The following is a 19,778-nucleotide window of genomic DNA, read 5'->3' on the forward strand; positions in this document are numbered from 1 at the left end:
TGCGTGCTCTGTCGCATGATCCTCATCAACAGGTGCATCGTATGTAACATAGCATGGTAAGCCCCGTCCCGGGGGACTATGGGTAATACCCGCTCAGCAGAGAAACCCTAAGTGCCCGCAGCATGTGGGCGCGATATGCTGTCTGGCTTACACGAATGGTTTCTTGTATTCAGGCTCCTCAGATATGACTGTGAAGGTATGGCGAGTCTCGGACCTCAAGTGCGTCGAAACGATTCAGGCTCATGATGACGTTGTAAACGCCATTGCTGTCGGGCGGGACGGGTTGATCTTCACTGGGTCGGATGACTGCACGGTGAAAATATGGAGAAAAATTTTGGGGCCTTCGTCGCACGTTCTGTTAACAACCCTACACGGGAAAACCAAACACAGGGACTCAAATTTAATCTCAAACTCGCCTGTCAAAGCCCTCGCTCTGAATTCGAATGGGTCTTCTCTATACACAGGATCCTCGACTGCAACTAGATCTGGATCTATACCCGTAGAGCACCTGCGAAATGCGTTGTTCGACCTGCAACTACGGCTCTGTGACGGGGCGGGAGCAGCCGGGACTGAGAGCTGGGTGGCTGCTTTTAGTTTCCACTTCTTTATATCCTGCTTGGTCCCAGTTTATAGGCATTAAAGAAAGATATAACTAGTTGGAAAGGGCGCAAGCAGGAAAAAATGCAGTCAAAAGAAGCCTGCCTTAGTCTCAAATAGGGCTTAGCCTCAATGGCAGACCAACAACCAAATGCGGACTGACGGTCGTGAGCCGGTCCTTATGGAATTCCCAGCCGTGAAGGTGGACAAGGTGGCGGGAAGTCTCAATGCGTTATAATGTAGGTTCTTATTCCTGATTGTTGCTGATATCTAGACTCATATATTTGCATAAAATACAGAGTAGTGATCTGTTATCCAGTGATCATAGAATACGCTAGCATGCCACAGGAAGATTTAGTTCTTGAATTTCTGGTCATTCTATACTATCTAGTTGAGGTTTTATGCTTTTCTTCTTTGAATTTAATTTTAAGCATTAGCTTGCTTAACAATCCATTATGGAATGTTTTTGCTGCTTTTATGTGAGGCTAGGGCACTCCTTTACATAGTTTGCTGCCTCCCATGCTTTTACTATAAAATTAGCAGAGCAGTCAAAAATCAACGGAGCAAATAACAGGATCAGCCATTTCCCAGACTCAGCTCCTTCTAGAACAGACTTGCCTATCTGTAGTCATCCTTCAAGGCCTGTGGCTCTCCATGAGCAGCAGCAACTCGTCTATCTTTACCAGGGTTAGCCATTTATTTGCATAGTTTGCTGCCTCCCATGCTTCTACTATAAGATTAGCAGAGCAGTCAAAAATCAACGCAGCAAATAACAGGATCAGCCATCCATAATTTAGCTTTCCAAAATAATTGCATAACAGTTTCTGATTATGTCATTAATATAAAGTTTGTTTGAGGCAAATACCCAGCTTCTTTCATCTGCCCAGCTGACTTTTGCAACATGGCATAGATCTCTTGTATTTGTGGGTGTGATCTATCTCCTACAGGGAAAACGTGTACCCTGCTCTTTAGCTCAATCCAACTGCAGTGTTCTGCTGCAACTTTTCCTATCTCCATATTGCCATGGGCTTGGCAGGCACCAAGTAAGGCTCCCCAAACAGTAACATTAGGTTTAAATGGCATTTTTTTTATAAAATCATATGCCTCATCCAAACAACCAGCACGGCCAAGGAGATCAACCATACAGGCGTAATGCCCTGTTCTTGGTGGGATACACTGATCTCGAGTCATGGTATTGAAATAATGCCAACCTTCATTCACTAGACCTGAATGGCTGCAAGCAGTCAGAACAGCCAAGAAGGTGACATCGTCAGGCTTCAGGGAAACATAACATGTAATCTCTTTTGAGACATTGCTGTCATTTACTGCAAATGTCAAACGCTGACTTTTGATAATGTAGCAGGCATAACACGTACCCTCCTTATAGCATTGGTGTCATGCGATTTTCACTTAAGAAACAAGCGTGACCAACCACTAAACTACACCATCTTCAGCTGCAAACAGCAATGTGGTGCCCAGCATTTTCCCTTCATTTGCTCTCTCTCCTTGATCCTTACTTGGGGAACCAAAATCTACAAACTTGTTCTAAATGCACGTTTTTCTCAGCAGTTCACTATCTGTGCTTCCACTTCTCTTCCATGACCAAGGAAGCAAAGACCAACTCATTCCATGCATCTGGGACCCCTGGAAGACACCAATGGCTGCAATCCTAATATCTCCGTGATTTCTTTTGGTCTAATTCTGTAAAATGCTTGCCATAAACAGAAGGGTGCCCATCCTTACGGAAATTTGTCAATCTTGTAACATTTAAAATAGTAACAGGAGTATGCATTTGCTGGACCAGAGTTCCATTCACCTCCCCCTGTATTTAAGATAGCCGTCTTACCAAAGCAGATCCATTGATTAATCAAGGTGAATATCCGTGGCCGCTTTATCCTCTGCGGGAGTCAAATTCGGTGATCAAGATTCTTAAAACTATAAACTAACTGGATTTCTGTGGATTAATGACAATACAGCTTGCTATGAGGAAAACATAAGTCAATATCAACCCGGTGCATTTTGGTTGAATGTACAGGTATATATTTCTAATGCCCACATCTAATGTTCCATTTCGCAGTTGTGGACTTTTAGTGATTCTTTTTCTAGAAAGTACCAAGATTCTTTTGTGGGTGTAGTTTTGAATGATTTCTCTTATGCTCTGTTTTGTTTCTTTTCATCATCTTTGATACTTAAATTTTTCTTGATATGTGGCAGTACTCCATGTTTTATGAAAAACATAACTTAAGCATGTCATCATCTGTGATATCTCTATCAAAATCAATGACTTTGAACTACATTTCTTCCACCGAGGTTGGGTTTTTGCAAGCCATTGCACCACAATTTAGAAAAACCAAGACAAAGCTAATACTGATGCTTCTGGGCAAAGAAGATGTGGACCCATCAACGAATGCAACATATGGTTCCCTCGTTTTGTGAAGACATTTGCTGCTGGAATCAATTATAGCTATGATCCAATAAGGGAATATCTTCAGTTCGTGGACAACAAGAATAACCGATTTCTCTGTAACAGCGTCAGAGGCTATAGGTATGGCTTTCTTGCTACTTAACCTCCATCAATTTGTACAATCCCCTACCCATGTAGGGCTATAATTCTTCTTATGTCTTTCAAGGCCAGAATGTTTTTATAATAATAAGTATGTATCTCTTTCTGAATATATTTCTTTGTTGATCAAGATTCTTAAAACTATAAACTAACTGGATTTCTGTGGATTAATGACAATACAGCTTGCTATGAGGAAAACATAAGTCAATATCAACCCGGTGCATTTTGGTTGAATGTACAGGTATATATTTCTAATGCCCACATCTAATGTTCCATTTCGCAGTTGTGGACTTTTAGTGATTCTTTTTCTAGAAAGTACCAAGATTCTTTTGTGGGTGTAGTTTTGAATGATTTCTCTTATGCTCTGTTTTGTTTCTTTTCATCATCTTTGATACTTAAATTTTTCTTGATATGTGGCAGTACTCCATGTTTTATGAAAAACATAACTTAAGCATGTCATCATCTGTGATATCTCTATCAAAATCAATGACTTTGAACTACATTTCTTCCACCGAGGTTGGGTTTTTGCAAGCCATTGCACCACAATTTAGAAAAACCAAGACCCCTCGCAGCTGCCCTACTGTCTTCTATAACAACAGCATATTTAATCTACCGCAACAGGCTCAAAGGGGCTATCTTCAAGAAATTTGGCTGGTTAAGATGCTCTTCTTGTGGGCACACTGGCCACAGCCACCTAATTTCGCATTTACTACTGCCGCCACATCCATCATTCCATATGCCATTTGCTCCCCATGTCAGATCGATCACCTAATTGCACCGATCACTCACTTAACGTAAGGTTTTCGTTTTATGCCCATCATTAAATACTGGCCTGCTCCAATCTGATCTTCAAGATTTCTGCACCTAGATATTGACATAGATCTCCTGTCTAGCCAATTGTTTATTAGAATAGCTTGGACCCAATCTACCACCAAGATTGCCCGATGTCAGATACATCACCTAATTTCGCATTTACTTCTGCCGCCACATACATCATTCCATATGCCATTTGCTCCCCATGTCATATCGACCACTTAATTGCACCGATTGCTCACTTAACGTAAGCTTTTCGTTTTATGCCGACCATTAAATATTGCCCTGCTCCATCCGAGCTTCAAGTATTTTAGCTCCATTCACACTTAAAACCAGCTTACAAACACGTTGAACTTTTTTATAAATTGGCCTCTTCTGCACCTGGATATTCACATACATCTCCCCGCTTCACATAACATGGAATCCATTAGCATAAGCCAACTTACTCAACTCGCGGCATTGTTTCTCTTAGCACTTGTTCTCATGACTCTTCTGATTATTGACATCGTAAAAGTCGAAAGACAAAGAAAAAAGAAACCAAAAAAACAATAACATCTCTTTTGCATTATCTTACGCATTGTCTTATTTCCCCGCTTCCTTCTCTGTTACAGGTGTACGACGGATGCTTCAAATATGCATTTGGGTCCGCCATGGTGGTGCAACTCGCATTTTTTATGCTTCTATCGTCTCTGCTCGGATGCCGGACTAATGTCCTAATTGTTAGCATTCGTGCTTGTCTTGTATTCTTCACATGTTACAGTCTGTCATAAGAAATACTTATTTTCAAGGTCAAATGTAAGCTTCACGGCGGTTTTCATGTTACTGGTGTCTTGAATTGATGATGATTCTCTGCAAGTTAGTTATTCAATAATGTTCAGATCTTTGGTATATAGTGCTCATGTCACTATTTCTATTGCAGTTGTGTGATTTTGGGCTAGCAACATAAACTGGTGTATCTTGAATTGATGATGATTCTCTGCAAGTTAGTTATTCAATAATGTTCAGATCTTTGGTATATAGTGCTCATGTGACTATTTCTATTGCAGTTGTGTGATTTTGGGCTAGCAACATAAACTGGTGCATTGTTTTGAAATAACTGGTGCATATTATATTATTCGACAGCCCTCGATTTATGTATTACTGAAACTTGCTCATGTGACTATTTCTATTGCAATTGTGTGATTTATGTATTACTGAAACTGGTGCAGTTGTTGTCTGAGTTTCAGAAGAAGTGATGCCCAATGTACGTTATGTCTGTCGTTCCTAGATACAGGAGGAGGAGCTGCTGTAGGTCCGTTGCTATTGCTCACTGCAGGAGATTCTATAGAAATTCACCATAGTATGTGAGTTGCCCAGGTCAACCCTGGGAGAGTATCGCTCTTGCCACCTCAGCCACTCGACCCAACTAATTCCTCTGCCTTCCGTAACTGCTACTGCTGGATCTCGGTAAACTAGATGATCTGCATGATGGGGGATATTTGCAACTGCAATCGAAGCATATATATATGGCCTTGGCATAGAAAGGTTATCCGTCAATCAATGAATACGCTTGTGGGCTAAGGCTTTACCTTAATAACCAAAAATTTCCCCCGCGGGCATGGGATTTGGATCTGATGGCTGGTATGCTTACTTGAATGCTGCTCCTGATGCCCTGTAACCGGAGAATCTGAAATTGGCTCTACCTCTGATGCCCTTTATTTCTATGCAATTGGTGTTGATGATGCCCCTGCTTCTGTCTCTATGGCCTCTGTTCCTAGTGCTGCTTGCTTGAATGCTAACTAGAATCCTTCGGAGTAAACAAGCTAAACTGCTGCTACTTAAATGGTTACTGATGCTATCTATTTTCATAAGCGCTTTGTCGCTGATTCATCGACTGCTACTTAAATGGTTACTGATGCTATCTATTTTCATAAGCGCTTTGTCACTGATTCATCGACTGGTATTCGAACTGGCTTAGACCTTAAATGTTAACTTCATGCAGGGATGGAGATTGTGTTTGGCCAGTTTACTGTAAAGATCTAATGACATGGAATTCAGGAATGATCTTCTCTGCTCTGCTCCTCTCGCTCTCACGCGTAGTAATCCTCTCTACTCTGATCTTAAGTAAGTTAAGCAAACATTAAACAACGTTAATACAGAGATTGTTATTTGAAAATTGAACGACATGGAATTGAGGAATAATCCTCTTTGCTCTGTTCTTTCTCACTCTGAGGCGTAGTAATCCTCTCTACTCTGATCTTAATTAAATTAAGAAAACATTAAACAATATTAATCCATAGATTATTACTTTAAAGATCGAACGACATGGAATTCAGCAATGATCCTGTCTCTTGTGTTCTTTCTCGCTCTCAGGCATAGTAATCCTCTCTACTTCGATCTTAAGCAAATTAAGCTAACATTAAACAACATTAATCCAGAGATTATTACTTTAAAGATTGAACGACATTGGATTCAGGAATGATCCTCTTTGCTCTGTTCTTTCTAAGCTCTCAGGCATAGTAATCCTCTCTAGTCTGATCTTAAGGAAATTAAGCAAACAATAAACAACATTAATTCAGAGATTATTACTTTAAAGATCGTACCACATGGAATTCAAGAGTGATCCTCTCTGGTCTGTTCTTTCTTGTTCTCAGGCTTAGTAATCCTCTGTACTCTGATCTTAAGCAAATTAAGGAAACATTAAACAACATTAATCCAGAGATTATTACTTTAAAGATCAAACGACATTGGATTCAGGAATGGTCCTCTGTGCTCTGTTCTTTCTAGCTACTCTGATATCTAGCAAATTAAGCAAACATTAAACAACATTAATCCAGATATTGTTATTTTAAAGATCGACATGGAATTCTCTGTTCTTTCTTGTTCTCAGGCTTAGTAATCCTCTGTACTCTGATCTTAAGCAAATTAAGAAACCATTAGTCCCTGCCATCTGGCAATCGGCAGGGACTATAGTAATCGTTAGTCTTCGACTTAGCATTAGTTTACAGTTTTTTTAGTCTGTTATACGGCGCTTAGTATAAAGTCCGGAAATGCGCTGTGCGGTGTTCTCCCCAGATAACCAAAGTCTGATTCCCCGCTGAAGCTTTCGCATCTTATTTGGCCTCTTCCCGAGGCGGAAGAGGCCCGAACATAGGTTAAGTTGCTATTTAGGCCCAGTTCATTATGCCTGACCGTCAACGGTCTGGTGTTAATGCTAGCATTAATTCGTTAATTCTAATTATCTGCAAACAGGTATATGCTAAGGTTGCAGGGTATGCTCCGGTTTGGTCTTAACAGGTGTTGTGCAGGTGTGCGTGCCTTGCATGCACTGCAGCTGTTGCATTAAAGCAACTTACAGCTGCCTCCACTGGTGCTATCTTAGCTGCTTGCTGGTGTTCGATTTGGTCAGGAGAGCCTCTCCGCGACTGGTTTCGGCTTGGTCCGTCAAGCTGGAGATTTCCCTTAAATTTACGATCCAGAACTGATGTCTGGTGAATGAGGTAACTCAGCGGGACTTGATCCGGGAACGCAGCTCTCGACTTCCGCTTCATCGTAACGCGGATTACCTCGTTTACAATGGCGTTCGACAGAGTCCGAATGGGGCTCATTGTGCCTTCTAGTATTCCGCTGCTCACCATTTTCTTCTGCCTCTCCTCCATTGACAACGACCTCCATATCTCCGCCTCGTACACCGCTTCCAGAAGCGCCATTATCTTCTTGCGTTTTGCCGCTGTTTTCGTCGCCTGAGGCTGCACTTTCTCGGAGGTTTCGCGCTTCCATGGGCGACGATGAGGTTGGGTTCGAACCTGCGACGACGAATCTAAGAACTCCTCCCCGGAGGCTGGCATGTCCCATGAAGGAGACACTGTGACATGAAATGGTGGCGGCTTTCATGACAAAGTCGCTTTCACTCTGCTCTCGTGGCAACGACATATCAATCCCATGATGCAGCTCGCAAAGAAGCTTGGCTCCATGGGCATTTCCATCACATTCGTCCTCGCACACTCATGGCACCAAATCATCACAGAGGCCCATTTGGGCCGAAACCGCCATGCTGCTTTATTCATGTGCAGAGCTTGCTGTCGAAGGCCCGAAGGATGACTTGGTACATACAGGATTTAATGGCTGCTTTGGAGTTGGCTCCCTGCAAATTGCCAAACCCCTAATCCCCTCATCTTTAGGGTATGCTCTGCTTTCTTTTCTACAATTGCATTTAATACAAAGTGCAGTGCTCTGGTTTCTTTATTTTCTGTACAACACTCATACAGCTTATCAGTAAATGTAATGCTGATATTTTCTTGTTATTTTGCACATAGTAGTGTTCTAAATGTAATGTTGAGGCATGCTCTGCTTTCCTTTCTGCAATTGCATTTAATACAAAGTGCAGTGCTCTGGTTTTGTTATTTTCTCTACAGCACTCATACAGCTTATCAGCTGATAATTTCTTGCTATTTTGCACATACAGTGTTCTAAATGTAATTTTGATTTTCTCCTTGTGCATACCTGGATCTCCCCATCTTCGTTTCTTTGCCTCCCCACAGAGGCCGCATAGCCCTCATCGATTCCGCCACAGGAGAAACCATCACCTTCCCTCAGCTATGGCGGAGAGTGAAATCAGTTGCGGCTGGTTTGGCCGATCTGGGCATCAAAAAATCTGATGTCATACTCCTCTGCAAATTCAATTCATTTCCCCATAATCTGCATGGCAATTTTGTCCATCTGAGCCGTCGTCACAACAGCAAATCTGCTAAATACTGTATCGGAGATAGCGAAGCAGGCCAGAGACTGTGCCGCCGTGTTGCCCTTCACAGAATGCAGGTATGGGAAGCGAGGGAACGAGTGGAATTCATGTAATTGGTCTGATTGTATAAAAGGCCTCTACTTCTGTCTGTGTCACCGTCTTCCAACAGAGAAAACACAGTAGATGTGACTCATATCTTCCGCGATGCTGCAAATTTCAGCCGATTTGTAAATATCGGCCACGCAGGTTCGTTAGCTAGGAGGTAGACACGTTGGACATGCAAAACAGACAGAGGTAAAGACGTTGGGTAAGGACGAGAGGCAGAAGAACGAAAGGCAGGCATGTGGCAAAATTGTGGGCCGATTCAGTTCGATACGGTGAATAATACCCCTAATTCGAATTCGGTACAGTCTCCACCGGCGAGCTTGGTCTATTCGTCCACTTTCTCGCAACCCCATGTATATTTCTTTCTTATCACACATTAAAAAAATGTTGTTTTACTTTAGTTTAGTTAATGTTCCACTTGGAACGGGAAAGGGAGATGTCTCGCACTTTACACGACAAAATCACTTGCTTGTGTGCGATTAAAATGCTGAGGCGTTTCATATGTTTTCGAATTTTTGAACAAGATTGTTCAAAATACGTAATGCTATTCCCAAATTTATTTAATTGTTTCAAAATTCTACCACAATTTCAGAATTAAAAATAAAATGAATATATTTTTGAAGTTCGGAAAAATCAAAAGAGCAGTGGAGGTCCAGAAGCTGCTCGTTCTATCCTACAGATGTGATGTATGTGCCTGGACTGAAGAAGAACTTGGTATCAGTTGCGATGTTGGAGGAAAAAGGCTACGATGTTGTCTTCAGTAAAGGAAAGGCGTTCCTAAGACATATAGACACGGGTCAAACCAAGAGGATAGGGATTCGAGTGAAGAATCTCTATAAACTAGAGGTAGATGATTGTGTAGCATTGAGTACAAAATCAGAATTGGTGCAAAGCCAAGACATTGGCGAGTTGTGGCACAGGCGGTTGGGCCATTTGTAACATGGGGTTTTTAAGATAATGCAACAAATATCTATAGGGCTTCCCAAAGGTAAACTTGAGCAAGTTGACACATGAAAAGGTTGTACCTTGGGAAAGTAAACCAAGTCTTCCTTTCATGATCGAGATAGTCAAGCAGAGGTTATCTTAGAGCGAGTTCATACCGATTTGTGTGGACCATTCTCGACGTCATCCACAGCGAAGAAAAGATATTATGTGATTTTCATTGATGACTATTCTCGTAAATGCTAGATTTATTTCATGCAGAAGAAGGACCAAACCTTCACAAATTTTTGTGAGTTCAAAGCTTTGGTCAAGAAAGAGTTAGGGAAGAAGATCAAGGCCTTGAGAAGTGACAACGGTGGAGAATATGTCTCTCAAGAGTTTAAGGACTTCTATGCAACGGAAGGAATTAAATGAGACTCGATGACACCGCATACCCCACAGCAGAATGGGGTGGCCGAGAGGAAGAACAGAACTATTGTAGGGGAAACATGGGCAATGCTGCATGACCAAGGCCTACCACTTCACTTGTGGGCTGAGGCATGCAACACAACGGTCTATTTGCAGAATAGAAGCGCGCATCGCATACTTGGGATGAAGAATTAGAGGAAGCTTTCTCTGGTAAGAGACCAGATGTAGGTCACTTCAGGATGTTTGTCTCATCCGTATATTTCCATGTGACAAAGGATGCACGGAAGAAGCTTAAGCTGACAACAGAGTTGGGGATATTTGTGGGGTACACTGATACACCTCACAACTATCGGGTGTACTTGCCTACCAGTTGGAGGACAGTGGTTCGTAGAGATCTCAAGTTTGATGAGCAGAAGGCCATGCGAGTTTCCCTTGAGAGGCAGCTCCAACTATAGGCTGTGGAGGAAGTGTTGGTTCCTAAGGAGGAGGAGCCTCAGACTGATGTGGAGTAGCCGCATGCAGAGGATCCAGGAGTGGAGAAATCCACTCAAGCAAAGTCTTCCAGATATGGACGGAAGCGCACAAGAGAAGCTTACAAATTGCTGGAGGATGCGAGAGAGTATGTGGGAGCACCATCTTCTCAGCGAAGACAGAGGAGGTCACCTGATAGGTACACTGGATACATGGCCCTTGCTGGGGAATGTGTTAAGACCGAGCCATATTCCTTTGAGGAAGCAGTGTAGTAGCTAATTTGGGTTGATGTTATGGTGGAGGAGTATGACTCCATAGTTTGTAACAATGTTTGGGACGTGGTTCTGAGACCGGAGAACAAGTCAGTTGTGAGTTCCCGTTGGCTTTACAAGGTAAAGCAAGTTGTTGATGGTAGTGTGTAGAAGCATAAGGTAAGATTTGTTTCCTATGGCTTTTCACAAGTCGAGGGGATTGACTATTATGAGATTTTTTCTCCTGTCGCAAGGTACTCATCTATCAGATCTATGTTGGTACTATCAGCATAGATGGGTTGGAAGGTCCATCAGATGGATGTGAAGACTGCATTCCTCAATGGCCAGATTGAGGAAGAGGTGTACATAGAGTAGCCGGAAGGTTTTGAGGCCTTCTATCATGAGTTACATGTGTGCCGACTCAAGAGAGCGTTGTAAGGGATGAAGCAAGCACCTCGTGCTTGGTACACCAGGATAGACAACTACTTCACCGAGTTGGGCTTCACAAAGAGTGAAGCGGATGCGAACCTGTACCACATCGTGGTGAAAGGTAAGTTGTTGATCATCATACTTTATATTGATGATCTCATATTGATTGGTGATGATCAGTTGAGAATTCGAGATGAAAGACATAGGTCTCATGCATTACTTCCTTGGCATGGAAGTGTGGCAGAAGGATGGGGAGTTGTTTGTGTCTCAGGGAAAGTATGCCAACGAGATACTCATGAGATTCCACATGTAGAAGTGCAAGCCCATGTAGACTCCTCTAGCAGGTAACTAGAGGAAGGAGGTTGCTACTTCAAAAGAAGTGGTAGAGGCTACTATGTACAGGCAGCTTGTGGGTTCACTAATGTACTTAGTGAACACATGAATAGATTTGTGCTATGCGGTGAACCAACTGAGTCAAGCAATGGTTCAACCTACCAAGATGGTTTGGAAGGTGGCAAAGCATGTATTGAGATACCTCAGAGGCACATCTCAGTATGGATTATGGTACAAACATACAGAGGGAGTGAAGCTACAGGGTTTCAATGATGCAGATTGGGCAGGGATTTGCAACCTTGGGTCAGCGACAGTTTCTTGGTACAGCAGGAAACAGAGGTCAGTTACACTCAGCTCGATAGAGGTAGAATACGTGGCTACAAGTTAGGCAGCATGTGAGGTCATCTGGATGCGTAAAATCCTAGTTGGTTTGCTTGATCAGAGGATGGATCCAACTGTGATCTATTGTGATAATTAGAGTTGTATCAAACTCTCTGAGAATCCAGTATTTTATGATAGGTCCAAGCACATCGACATCCGATATCATCATCTCAGAGACTGTGTAGAGAGGAGGATCATGTTGATGCAGTATATTTCGACAGAGAAGCAAGATGCTGACATTTTGACAAAGGCATTGTTAAAGTGTAAATTCGAGTTCCATAGAGAGAGGATCGGGGTGGCAGATAATCCCTTTCTTTTTGAGAGGGAGTGTTGAAATATGGCAACAAGGATATTTCAATTTAATTTGTCCTTGAATTAAATTGTGAATTAAAATCAAATTTAGTCTTAACAGCTACTTGGAAATAATTAATTAATTTATTTTAAATTAATTAGTTGGAGAAATTCAAGTTAGAAGTCTTTCTTAAGTCATGCAAGAGTTATCCCTTAAATTAAGGAGATAAGATTGAGTTATAATTGAGTTGTAATTAGATCACTCAGTTTAATGAGTTAAGTCTAGTTAAATTAGTTCCAAACTGTTTAAGGAACTAATAGTGAGTTAACAGTCAGTTGACGCATTAATGCACTCAACTAGTGCTACTCCAGTTAACTGAAGATTCCCTCATCAGAAACTCATGCATATCTATTATGAGAAAGACCCAGTTGAGATTAATGTTCAAGGACAGTGTACTATCAGTTGCATGTGTTTTATCATGGAGAAAACTCATGCATGCAGTCAAGGATTCATCCTTGAGGATTGCACAGTTTTGGAGGAAGGGTTTTCCACTTGGTAACAGAAAAATCATCCACAAGGAACAGCGCAAGGAAATAGGAGCTTGGAGGTCAGAGAGGAACGCTGGAGAGAAGCCAATATTTCCTGTGAGCATCTTTGAGGATTGTACTGAGAGCTGGCTAGCTGTGAGAGCTAAGGCTTTGTATAATTCCTATGTATTTCCACCATGCATGATAATGCAATAGTGTGGGGTTTTTTTAGCTGAGGCTTTCCCTAAAGTATTTTCATGTGTATTGTGCCATTGATTCTTATTGTTTTGGTTATATTGTTCAGATCGATCTTTAAGCTTCCACAAATTGATAGTAGAAGTAGGTTATAGTATTCTTCTTTGATTTATATTGCATTATTGGGTTAACCTATCACAAATTTTCTACAAGATTTCTTACAACCAGAGAAAAGTAATAACTAGAACTAGACAGTTTGAGTCTAGTATGAATTACCCATAAGACCGCTACAAACAATGCCCGCACATCGAAGCTAGCACTGTCCCTCACCACCTTGCTTTCACCATTGCTTAGACTCTCTGCTTTGTGAATTCCCATACAACCAATTGCCTCACAAACTCCCCACTCAAACCCAAGCTCAATGACAAAGGGATCCACTTTGAGATGAAATCCAGAATATGCCCGACTACAATCTTAACACATAAATGTCATAGAGTACTTAATCGTTGTTGTTTGAGCATCCATCTAGATCCCTAAAGCACAATCGTTAAGGTTGTTGTTAATACCAATAAGTTGCAATACAAACTAAAATTACTCCTCATGAATTGCAGCATATAATCCACTTTCCAGACGATTGCATTGCCTATGTCACGAAGGAGGCATAGGGTGAAGAGCCCTCGCCAAGCTTCCCAACGTCTCATCATTTAGAATGCCATTCGGTTAAATGATTATTAAATTAATTAAAAATTAAGTTAAAATATCTTTAAATATAAAACTATAACCATATATGTCAGTGGTGTTTATTTTTATTAATTGGAAAAACTCTTTGTTATCCAAATAATAATTATTATACTCCTCCACCAAAAAATACATAATAAATTTTATTGTAATGACTTTGAATAGTCTTATAAAATTATTCTCTGTATGATATAAAGATATATATTCTTTATTTAAAATATTTAAAAAAGAAAAAAGAAAAAACTACTATATTTATATAAATCTAATTATTATAATCTAACCATTTCAATATTATTCCATTAAAATTATCACAAAATCTACTTTAAAATAATATAATCTACTTTAAAATAAATAGACTATTATTTTTTAGAAAGACACAGGGAAGTTCTCTGGCTTTTCTGTACTGTCAGGATCAACACACACGCTGAAACATCCCAGGTATTCCTATACGGCATATACTGGATGGTTCTTTGATTTCTTATCTTTACTTACAACGTATTCCAGCTTCGTCGCTCGATCATGGCGATCTTAGGGTGCAGGTAACGCGACACTTGGTATCCATGCGGTAGCATGAAGTCCAGCGGTCCGGCTGTGGCGACTTTTATATATTTATATATTCTAATTGTCATATTATTTTATTTAATAATTTTTTATATAACTTTTAATTATTCGTTTTTTCTTTTGATTACTAGCCTGTTTATTACTACGTCCAGTCTCTTTGCTAATCTAATTGAAATTCATAGGCTTCATTCAGGCCTACTGACTTCTTGCATGGCTAGTTTTTCAGGGTTATCTGGTTGGAAATGGAATTACAGATGAAGCATTTGACAGCACACAGGTGCCTTGCCCTGCTGTGGTAAATTGCAATACTTAAATTCTTAATGTGTTTCGACGATTTCTTTCATATTTATGGTTGAACTGGCTATAATTTGTATTGAATCGTGAATCTTTGACATCATCTGATCCAGGACTCCTGTGCTAAAAGTCTGACTTTGGCGGCAATTGTATGAAGACTGCCTTTTGACAGCAGAATGGTGCGAACTCCGGCCTCCTTTCCCGTTTCTTTAGATGCCAATTCAAGTTTTACCGTTTTTCTGTTTTGTGGAGCTCAAACCATTGCTGGCTCCTAATGCCTTTTTTGTTTACAGAGTTGAAATGCAAACCGACAAGAAAACGGGCTTAGGCTTAGGCTTAGGCTCGTTGGCAGGGGAAAGTTTGGAGTGCCGTGTTCGCTCCCTATCTTATCTATGCCATTGAGTGAGCAGTTTTAAAGACCTTGTTCTACCTGTTTATGTGACTATTCTAGCACCCTTAATTTGAACGAAGTCATTCATGGATGCCTATGATGATTGTGTTGTTTCGAGGTAACAGGCAGCGGCTTTCATTGTTCTCTTTCGATTTATGGGTTAACTTATGTCGGCTGTCATTCATGATCACTACCCTGAATATTGCTTATTTCAGCTACATTGCCTAGTATTTTGCTAATTCATCATACGTATTTAGCAGTTCATAGGGTAGTCAGTTGTAGTTATCAAATGCCCTTGACACTGAGGTGGCTTTATCTTTCTATGGTTTAGGCATCGATGGCACAGGATTTCTTGTTATTGTATAAAATTTGGATTTGGTCTTTGTTTGTGTGCACTTTTTTGACAACAAAATTGAAACCCTTCATTTGAGCTTGCAAATTCTTGTCTCCAGATCGTTAGACAAAACAATTTCTTCTCTTGAAATGGAATTAGCAGTTGCTCGGACTGAAGCCTGATGGACAAGGCCCTGAGGTACGCCAGAAGGCATTTGTTGTGATTGGAATCAATACAGCTTTTAGCAGTAGAAAGCGGCGGGACTCTGTTCGAGAAACCTGGATGCCACAAGGTCCATATCAGTTATTGCTAATAAATTTTTAGGTTTTGAAATCTGGTTAATAAACAATAAATGCTTTTAATTGCAAAAATAGTTCTCATGAGCGTGTATGAACCTAGGGCAGGGATATTCTGCTGTCTGTAGCTTTTCTAGATATCCGTTGATTTTGATAATTGGACCTTTTGTTCCTCACAGGATCCAAACTGAAGCAGTTGGAGGAGAAGAAAGGCATTGTTATTATGGTAATACCCATCATATTGTTCCTGCTCTGTTACATCCTGCAATGTCACTCGACCTGCCCTGATCCATGGCTCCAACACCTTTCTAACCTGGGGATGCACTCCACCTGCATCGTGAAAAACAAAATGCGACCTAGGCCCAAATAATTTGGCATGATAAGCCATCCACTCTCTCATTCTCTGAGCACTCAGGTCACCATACAGGGAGGAACCATAGTAGAGATAATCATAGGGAGGAGCTTGGCTATAAACAGAGCCATTGTAGCTACCTTTTTCTTCCTCGAGAGCAACGATCCTCTCTGGTTTTCCAAACTCGTCGCCATGGATTGCGTGAAGAATGAGCTCTCCACCATTGTCATCGGTGCCCACGCTCTGAGAAAATGTGCAATTGACAACCACGACTGTGTAAACTTGGCCATAGCCCCAATCTGGGAGCATTTTGTAGGCCTTGCCCTTTATTAATCTTCCAGAAGACAAATTCTTGGGGATCCATTCACATTCAAATCGTGGCTTTCCATAAACATGGAGAGGCTTGGAAGCGAGCCCAACTACAGCAAACGTGGCTGGACCTCCTCTGTAAGCGCCCATTTGGATAAACAAGTATGCAGCACTCCCATAAGGACGAAACACCCTCTTGTTCGGATCTTCTTTCACATGAATTAACTCAGTGATTCTATTGGTGCTGTTCATGACAATACCAGTATTATGCATTTTACTTGCCATGATCATATCCTTCAGCTCTGTTTTTCTGATTTTGACACTGTATGCACCAGGGTTCGAATCTCCCTGGAGAAATGCTTGTGCCAGAGATTTACAGGAGGAGAAATCTTGTCTTCCAAATAGAAAATAGTGGCTTGCTATAAGCAAAAAACCCATAATTATAATCGTCTTCATGAAAAATTTAGCTCCCTTGCAGCTTGAAATAAATCCAGGGCCTGGATATTCCTTCTCTGTCTCTTTCTGTTTCTCCATTGCCATCGCAAAATCGAACACAGGGCACCCCTAAAATCTAGAATTCTCTGTCACATCTAAGCCCAGAAGAAGACGATTAAATTAAACAGGGCAAGGCCTTTCTGAGCGGGAGCCGGCAGTCTGAGATACCAATTATCTCTGGAAAATGAAGGCAGAAAGACGCGCAGGAAAGTTCTCTGGCTTTTCTGTACCGTCAGGATCAACACACAGGCTGAAACATCCCAGGTATTCCTATACGGCATATACTGGATGGTTCTTTGATTTCTTATCTTTACTTACAACGTATTCCAGCTTCGTCGCTCGATCATGGCGATCTTAGGGTGCAGGTAACGCGACACTTGGTATCCATGCGGTAGCATGAAGTCCAGCGGTCCAGCTGTGGCGACTTTTATATATTTATATATTCTAATTGTCATATTATTTTATTTAATAATTTTTTATATAACTTTTAATTATTCGTTTTTTCGTTTTATTACTAGCCTGTTTATTACTACATCCAGTCTCTTTGCTAATCTAATTGAAATTCATAGGCTTCATTCAGGCCTACTGACTTCTTGCATGGCTAGTTTTTCAGGGTTATCTGGTTGGAAATGGAATTACAGATGAAGCATTTGACAGCACACAGGTGCCTTGCCCTGCTGTGGTAAATTGCAATACTTAAATTCTTAATGCGTTTCGACGATTTCTTTCGTATTTATGGTTGAACTGGCTATAATTTGTATTGAATCGTGAATCTTTGACATCATCTGATCCAGGACTCCTGTGCTAAAAGTCTGACTTTGGCAGCAATTGTATGAAGACTGCCTTTTGACAGCAGAATGGTGCGAACTCCGGCCTCCTTTCCCGTTTCTTTAGATGCCAATTCAAGTTTTACTATTTTTCTGTTTTGTGGAGCTCAAACCATTGCTGGCTCCTAATGCCTTTTTTGTTTACAGAGTTGAAATGCAAACCGACAAGAAAACGGGCTTAGGCTTAGGCTTAGGCTCGTTGGCAGGGGAAAGTTTGGAGTGTCGTGTTCGCTCCCTATCTTATCTATGCCATTGAGTGAGCAGTTTTAAAGACCTTGTTCTACCTGTTTATGTGACTATTCTAGCACCCTTAATTTTAACGAAGTCATTCATGGATGCCTATGATGATTGTGTTGTTTCGAGGTAACAGGCAGCGGCTTTCATTGTTCTCTTTCGATTTATGGGTTAACTTATGTCAGCTGTCATTCATGATCACTACCCTGAATATTGCCTATTTCAGCTACATTGCCTAGTATTTTTCTAATTCATCATACGTATTTAGCAGTTCATAGGGTAGTCAGTTGTAGTTATCAAATGCCCTTGACACTGAGGTGGCTTTATCTTTCTATGGTTTAGGCATCGATGGCACAGGATTTCTTGTTATTGTATAAAATTTGGATTTGGTCTTTGTTTGTGTGCACTTCTTTGACAACAAAATTGAAACCCTTCATTTGAGCTTGCAAATTCTTGTCTCCAGATCGTTAGACAAAACAATTTCTTCTCTTGAAATGGAATTAGCAGTTGCTCGGACTGAAGCCTGATGGACAAGGCCCTGAGGTATGCTAGAAGGCATTTGTTGTGATTGGAATCAATACAGCGTTTAGCAGTAGAAAGCGGCGGGACTCTGTTCGAGAAACCTGGATGCCACAAGGTCCATATCAGTTATTGCTAATAAATTTTTAGGTTTTGAAATCTGGTTAATAAACAATAAATGCTTTTAATTGCAAAAATAGTTCTCATGAGCGTGTATGAACCTAGGGCAGGGATATTCTGCTGTCTGTAGCTTTTCTAGATATCCGTTGATTTTGATAATTGGACCTTTTGTTCCTCACAGGATCCAAACTGAAGCAGTTGGAGGAGAAGAAAGGCATTGTTATTAGATTCGTTATTGGACACAGTGTTACACCTGGTGGTATTTTGGATCGTGCCATTGATTCAGAAGACGCACAGCACGAAGAGCTTTAGGGCTAGACACAGTTGCAGTGACAAGGAACAGAAAGAAGTTTGGGTCTCTCTGATTTGGATCACAGTTACAGTGACTAGTAAAGAAATATTCGTGTTCACGTTTTTCCTGGTGTGAATCTTTAAATTTTAAGCCAGTATTTATGTTCGTTTCTTTTACCTGGCGTAATTTTCTGAGAGAGACTCTGATCTTAATGTCGGTGCATTGTGCAATTCAGTTAAAGATTTCATAGGAATGATCGAAACGCCAAATTCGAGCCTACTATTTGCATGCAGTAATGCCATGGTCCAAGTTTATTTTAACCGGCTCTCCGAGGCCCTCTTATAATAACAGAAAATACTTAGTGTGACCTTTTCATAGCCAAGGTCAAATAGATATTATAGTTGATGGAGATTTAAAAAGGGGAATCTATACTTTCGTAGTGGGATTTCTTGATTTTGATGAATTTAAATAATTACAAGAATCTGATGCTTCAATTTTTTGCAGCAATTCAGTCAATCCAATCCCGCTCTTATGCATTTGACAATTTATATCCATTGCTTCGACCAGAAAACATAAGTCAATATCAACCCGGTGCATTTTGGTTGAATGTACAGGTATATATTTCTAATGCCCACATCTAATGTTCCATTTCGCAGTTGTGGACTTTTAGTGATTCTTTTTCTACAAAGTACCAAGATTCTTTTGTGTGTGTCAACGAATGCAACATATGGTTCCCTCGTAAACATGACCAGGTTTATTTACCAGGTTATTCAGCTATTAATACGCGGGATAACATATGTTATATGTTTATGGTTGGATACTGTTTCGATTCAACAGTGCCCATATATTGCTTTAATCTCTTTAATATAGGTTCAATAGACTTGGAAGTATTGCTCCAATTTATTTATGGCTCAATAGACTTGGAACTATTGAAATATTGCTTGCCAATAATTACAAGAATCTGATGGCTTCACGGCGGTTTTCATGTT

The 19,778-nt window shown here is 40.8% G+C and overlaps 4 long non-coding RNA genes across 4 annotated transcripts; all 4 read left to right on the top strand.

Annotated features, from left to right (window-relative positions):
- Positions 1 to 2,547: 2,547 nt before the first annotated feature.
- Positions 2,548 to 3,005, top strand: LOC149223489 (uncharacterized). The gene is made up of 2 exons (XR_016248971.1): positions 2,548 to 2,632; positions 2,812 to 3,005. It is a non-coding gene; the product is annotated as an uncharacterized LOC149223489 (long non-coding RNA).
- Positions 3,006 to 3,428: 423 nt separating this feature from the next.
- LOC149223490 (uncharacterized) lies at positions 3,429 to 5,513 on the top strand. Its single transcript, XR_016248972.1, has 2 exons — positions 3,429 to 4,985; positions 5,200 to 5,513. It is a non-coding gene; the product is annotated as an uncharacterized LOC149223490 (long non-coding RNA).
- An 8,974-nt stretch (positions 5,514 to 14,487) lies between these two features.
- LOC149223491 (uncharacterized) lies at positions 14,488 to 14,959 on the top strand. Its single transcript, XR_016248973.1, has 3 exons — positions 14,488 to 14,621; positions 14,734 to 14,799; positions 14,914 to 14,959. It is a non-coding gene; the product is annotated as an uncharacterized LOC149223491 (long non-coding RNA).
- Positions 14,960 to 16,563: 1,604 nt separating this feature from the next.
- LOC149223492 (uncharacterized) lies at positions 16,564 to 17,846 on the top strand. Its single transcript, XR_016248974.1, has 4 exons — positions 16,564 to 17,061; positions 17,411 to 17,479; positions 17,592 to 17,657; positions 17,772 to 17,846. It is a non-coding gene; the product is annotated as an uncharacterized LOC149223492 (long non-coding RNA).
- The last annotated feature ends 1,932 nt before the right edge of the window (positions 17,847 to 19,778 follow it).

This window comes from Pinus tabuliformis, chromosome Q (genome assembly GCF_031772625.1).
Source record: "Pinus tabuliformis cultivar Carrire ecotype Pingquan chromosome Q, CPIR1, whole genome shotgun sequence".
NCBI lineage: Eukaryota > Viridiplantae > Streptophyta > Pinopsida > Pinales > Pinaceae > Pinus > Pinus tabuliformis.